The following is a 6,300-nucleotide window of genomic DNA, read 5'->3' as shown; positions in this document are numbered from 1 at the left end:
ATAATGTAAATGTATAGAAGAAATAGTAGCTTTTATGCAATAATAAAAGTATGTTCTTTGAAAAAAAAACATAACTTTTTTACCATATGAAAAGAAAAACACTTCTAAATATTATTTTCGAAAGATATCTCTGAATACTTATACAAACGCTAGGTGAAATATTAGTAAAGAATAAATAATTATTAAAATAATTTAAAAGTATGTGTCTTTATATATACTATAAAAAATAAAATTGTCTTTATATATACTATAAAAAATAAAATTTTATTATATGATGAACTCAGATACGTAACTATAATAAGTGTTAAATCACTATTTTTTTGCAAATAAGGAGAAATGCCGTGATGATTCATAAAATAATCAATTCAATTATTTAAAAATAGTTTAATTTAATGAATCACCATAATTTAGAATTATTAGAAAACAATTAATTATTTAAAAATATCTACAAAACCAATAAATCTTAATTAAGGGGGTTCAAGTTATTCCGAAGGAAAGGTATTAGATATCCCTCAGAGTCTATCTGAAGATAGTGCTTAAACTTAGTTTTAGAAAAATAATTAGAGATATTTATTCATTTGTCACTTTAGAAAATATTAAACAGAAGAGTTTTATTTAATTTTGAGAAAATTGTGCAAATAAAAGGTATGTCATATATATGTCTATAATATGAATGGAGAAAATTTAATAATAATATATATTTATTTATATGGTAAAAATAATATACTTAAACATATGAAAATTTTATGTATTGAAATATAGATGTATGTTTAAAATCATATGGATGAATAAGCTTACCTGAATTTGTGGTAACTAATACGAATGTCGAGTATTAGAACTAGTTACTTTATTTGTAGACACGATAAGAAGATAATAAATAAAGAAATAAATAAGATAATAAATAAGTGTAGATGCCTGAATAAGTAATGTGTCATAAATATAATTTGGGTGAAAACTTCTAATAAGATTAGTGATGCCTAAAAAATCAATAAATTTTAAAAATATTAAACTACCCCCAAATATATACAAACAAAAATATTTAAAAGTCTAAAGGACATAAAAATATCTACATTCTTATCATCTTCGGATCAGCGCCGGCTTATTAATCGAAAGACAAAATATATAAAGTTTGTCATTTTTCTGTTCGGGTCGATTTCCATCATTTCCGAAGGCCTATCTACCCCCAAACCCCTTTAGACAGTCCCCAAATGTTTATTATTATGTAGAGTATAGTTTTTACAAGATTATTACAAACTAAAATAAAAGGTAAATGAATAAATAATACGAAATGTAAACGAAATAATGACATCTTAAACTTTCGTTCACAACTCCTCGTGTCTTGAACTTTGAAGTTCAAACCCTGCTAAATCATAAAGAAAACATAACCAATATACAAATATATATAGAGGTATATCATGATTATATAATTTTGCTACAACAAAGCAAACAAATAGAACAAGAACACATTTCAAAATAATAAACCAATATATCAAAGAAAGTGGGAACTAACCTGGATACTTCATGTATTTATTTTGACAAGATATAATATGTAAGAACCTAAAATAAAGACAGCACAATAAAAAATAATAAAAAAAAAAAAATACTAACCAGTTAATATGAGTTTTATGTCAACGAAAAGCGGTAGCAATATCCGAGATCCAAACAAGTTGAAGTAGCAAAAAGGAAAAAGAAAGAACTCAAAACAATAAGTATTTTGTTAACAACTTCCTTGTATTCTAATGAATATGAGGTATTAAAAGAAAAAGTGAAATTAGGTCGTGTTCTTCCTTTTCTCTTGTTTTTTTTTCCTTTGTCTCTGTCTGTGTCCTCCTCTTATAGTGATACCCCATGGGTAAAAGATCATGAAATCAACAAAACCCATTAGCCAATTTAAAATTTCAACTTTTGACCAATAAGTCAAGCGGGGTGTATTCTATTTCAAAAAGATAGACAAGATTTTCAAAATTCTCTCCACCAAATCAAAACCAAATCTTCTTTTTAGATTTGATACAAAATTCATTCAAAAAGATGTTTCAAAAAGTCAAAAGTTATGTCAAAGGGACCCACTATCAATAATTGTACAAGAAGTTACTCAAACTTAATTAGAGAAATAGTCAAATTATAAATAGTATCATGCTTACAATTTCCATAAGCAATCTAAAAAAGAAGTAATGTCCATTAAGGGAAACATGTACTGAGATTAAACTATGCCCAAACTAAATACGGTAAATTAATTAACAAACCTTAAATAGTGGAGTACCAATCTATTTTAATCCAAATAAAGCAGCAAGATCAATCGTACTAAATTTATAAATGCAGACATAGTTGTTATATGTTAGCAATTAATACACACGCTCATAATATACAATCCTCCATATAACATACATATAACCATCATACAACATATGTGAAAATACTGATAAATAAAACTACCATTAAATGTAGTACATACAAATAATAATATGAACAATTAATATCATGAAAAAAAAATGCCCACACATCACACACATGGCATGTCTTATCAAAATAGACATAAAAAAAAGGACAGCCCGGTGCACTAAAGCTCCCGCTATGCGCGGGGTCCGGGGAAGGGCCTGACCACAAGGGTCTATTGTACGCAGTCTTGCCTTGCATTTCTGCCAGAGGCTGTTTCCAAGGCTTGAACCCGTGACCTCCTGGTCACATGGCAGCAACTTTACCAGTTACCAGCAACTTTATCAAAATAGACATATCAATACAAAATACAAACTAACTGCCATAATACAACAAACATCAACCACTTTATTCATCTTCCACAATATATAATAATAACAAAAAAAACAATATTCTAACAAAAGTACACAATCACATCATATAATATTTTATACAACACACAACTTGACAACCATGTGCACACCAATAGTACATAAACCAAATAATTTTTACAAAAAGTAAAACCACCAAACACACACACAAATTCACTAACACCAAACTACATATCATTGCACGCATGTAAGAAATAAATAAATATTCATCAACACATATGCTTAAACTCAAATAATTTTCAACGATGCACAATCCATAATAATTTATAAACTAAAAAAAATGAAACTTTAAACCATCATATACTAAAGAAGCATGTGGATCTCAAATCGGAAAAACTCATTTGGAAGAGAAATAAAATATAAAAAAAAATAGAAGTGACGGAATAATAATCAAAGATACAAAGTCATACTAAAATTCTTCATAGTTAACCCATCAAATATCTTAATATGATGATAGAGGACAAAATATAGAAGTTAAAGTCATACATGGCATCAACTTAACTTACACGAAAACACTAACAAGTTAAGCTAAATTATAGTTGAATCATACTAGTACCCATTTCAAATCTAAAAGCTCGTTTCAACAGAAAACAACACATTGAATAAACTCTTATAGAGCAAGTGAGTATCACAAGAACGTACCTGGGACGGATCTTGTAGATCCGATTTTTTATTTTTTTTTGAAACGATTAGATCCAAAATATATATGCCCAAATATCAAACCTTGAAGAATCGTTTGACTGTTGTTAGCCTCGTTGCTCGCTGTGTTGGAGACGAGGACGATGGAGGGATTTTTGGCGGAACTGGTTGCTCGTCGTCGGAGGCGTTGCTGCCGATCGGAGCTGCTCGTGGTTGCTTCTGTTGGTGGCAGCTCGTGCAGCTGGTGGCGTTGTGCTGCTCAGCAAGAAGGAGGAGAGGTGGTGGCGCAGTGAGGAAGAGAGAAGACGCGGTGGTGGTGAGGGTGGAGGTGCGGCGGCTTGTGTGTGTCTTCTTCTCTTTGGAGAAGAAGATGAATAGAGAGAGTTAGGTGGGAAAAAAAAGTTAGAGAGAGAGTCAGGTCTCTTTTTTTTTTAGAAATAAGAATGATAAGATAGTTTAGGGTTTTTGGGGTGGGGAAGAGATAAGAACGAATGGGAGTCATCCGATCAAATGCAATCTACGATTGAGATTGAAGAAATTGAGATTAAAAATAGACTACATTAAATTTAATTAAGCAATAATTACAATTAATTGTCAAGTAAAATATCATCTAAATTAATTAACATTAAAGTAGCTACTTATGTATATACTATGTAAATATATGCATATTCATATATGATGTACGTATGTATATAATACGTACTAAATAGACGTATAATTAATATAGTTAACTAAAATATATAATAAATTTAATTAAGTAATAACTTTATAAACACATGTATATAAGATATATTAAAATAGATATGAAATATGTACACATTAATATGAATAAGTAAATTGTAAAATAACCTTAGTTAAGTAATATATAACTTTTTTTTAATATAAAGAAAATGCACACATATAAAATATATGTAAAAATATTCGAACGTACGAAACTCATTTTTTTAAATTAAGAATAAAACTGATAAAGATAAAAGTAATAATATTAATAAATATCAAAAAAAAAATATATTATAAGTTATGAATGTCATAACATATAATTTATTGGATAAAACTAAATATAAATTTATTTATTTGATAAAGAAATAATTTTAAAAATGTTTATTTATTAAGATAGCAATCCGAAAAGTAATTATCGGTCGATCAAAATTGGGTGTCAACAATATTTAGTATAGAATCGAAAAAGACATGTAAGCATCCAATTATCATCTACTAACTAAATATTTAACCAAAATAAGAAATAAATTTCTTAATTTGTATTTTAATACTTTAAAGACTATAATCACAAGAATTTTTCAGTCTAAAAATTTACATCATTCAATAATACAAATAGAATAAAAACACATATATTCAAATTAAATATAAACAAATGTGTTCATTACAGAATATGTAAAACATAACAAGAAATCAAATACTAGATTTTGTTTCTATGGGATCACGCTGGCCATCTAGCTTCAAGAGCCAATGTGAACCTCAAAGTTAGGGGTGTACATGGACCGGGTTGGTTCGAATTTTTTACAAACCAAACCAAACCATTTGTGTCGGATTATTAAATCTATAAACCAAACCAAACCAATAAAAGTCGGGTTTTTCGATATCAATTTTTCTCGGGTTTTTCGAGTTTTTTCGGGTTTTTCGGTTTTTTGGGTTTTTTGGGTTTTTCGGGTTTTTCATAGTATCTAATAAAAAGCACAGAGCAGTACTTCTTAAAAAGAGTTCTAGTACAAAATATCAACATATAAGATGGAGGCAGAACACTGTTTGAAGTTTTAACTTTATAATATAACTTTATAAGATGAGGTTTTTTTTTTGTATATTATTTAGATGAGCTTCTCAAATCCAAATCTAAATGTAAGAAAGAAAACAAAGATTATGAAAAAAATTTAAAAAATATTTATAAATTACATTTTAATAAATATTTTTATGTATAACATAATTTAAAAGTAGTATATCTATAATCGGGTTGGTTTGGGTTCGGTTTGACTTTTTTTAGTTAAAACCAAACCAACCCTATAATGGTCGGGTTTTTTTTCCAAATACCAAATCAAGTCAAACCAAACCACTAGTCGGTTTTTTTTTCCAGTTTGGTTCGGTTTGTCGATTTGGTGTGGTTTATCGGTTTGCCCTGTACAACCCTACTCAAAGTGGTTCATTAGGACCAAAATCGTGATAGATATCTGCCAGTTCATTCTTCCAATAATCTGGTAATGAACTATACAGAATATCTAATCCAACCCAATCCTCAATATATATGTAACAGTCATATATCTCATTAATTTTATTCCAAAATAGATTGAGAAAATTTGATAATTGGTCAAACGAATTCATTTTAATATTTTTGAACTCTTCATAAAGCCTTCTTCCTTCCCTTTCACAGGATCTTATATCTCTGTTTTGATTTTGCAATATCCTTAAGTCATTTCTTATGACTTCAGGCTCTGAATCTAAAATATTTATTATTTTGATCCTTTTACGTCGTAATCTTCTACAATTTCTTTTTCCTCCTCTATCAGTACCACTCCCACTTGGAGCAATATGGGCAAGTTTCCGTTCAGCCATATCTGAAATGGGAACAATAAATCAGAAATATGGTTAAAATCATTAAATGTGACAACGAATGTCACAAATTTCTAGTAGAAGGCAAAATCAAAAAATAAACTTAAGGCTTAGGGAAGAAAAATTATTTCAAGACCAATTTTATATCAATATTTTATACCAAAATTAAGTCACAACAATTGGTCAAATATACATATATGAAAAAAACCCGTGTATCATTTAAAGTGAACTTCTACATATCTCCTTTTCATTAATATATACACATTATGCAGAGCACAATAAAAAAATAAATTATGCACCT

General features: G+C 28.4%; 1 long non-coding RNA gene across 2 annotated transcripts; it reads right to left on the bottom strand.

Annotated features, from left to right (window-relative positions):
* Nucleotides 1-974: 974 nt before the first annotated feature.
* LOC129882894 (uncharacterized) lies at nucleotides 975-3,870 on the bottom strand. Of its 2 annotated transcripts, XR_008765846.1 has the most exons (3): nucleotides 2,714-3,870; nucleotides 1,609-2,517; nucleotides 975-1,557 (listed from the first exon to the last, which is right to left on the bottom strand). It is a non-coding gene; the product is annotated as an uncharacterized LOC129882894 (long non-coding RNA). The 2 variants fall into 2 exon arrangements; XR_008765845.1 differs by having other exon boundaries at nucleotides 1,609-3,870.
* Nucleotides 3,871-6,300: the final 2,430 nt, after the last annotated feature.

This window comes from Solanum dulcamara, chromosome 3, assembly GCF_947179165.1.
Source record: "Solanum dulcamara chromosome 3, daSolDulc1.2, whole genome shotgun sequence".
Lineage (NCBI taxonomy): Eukaryota > Viridiplantae > Streptophyta > Magnoliopsida > Solanales > Solanaceae > Solanum > Solanum dulcamara.
Note: the sequence above shows the minus strand (reverse complement) of the source record. Positions and strands in the feature narration are given on the sequence as shown.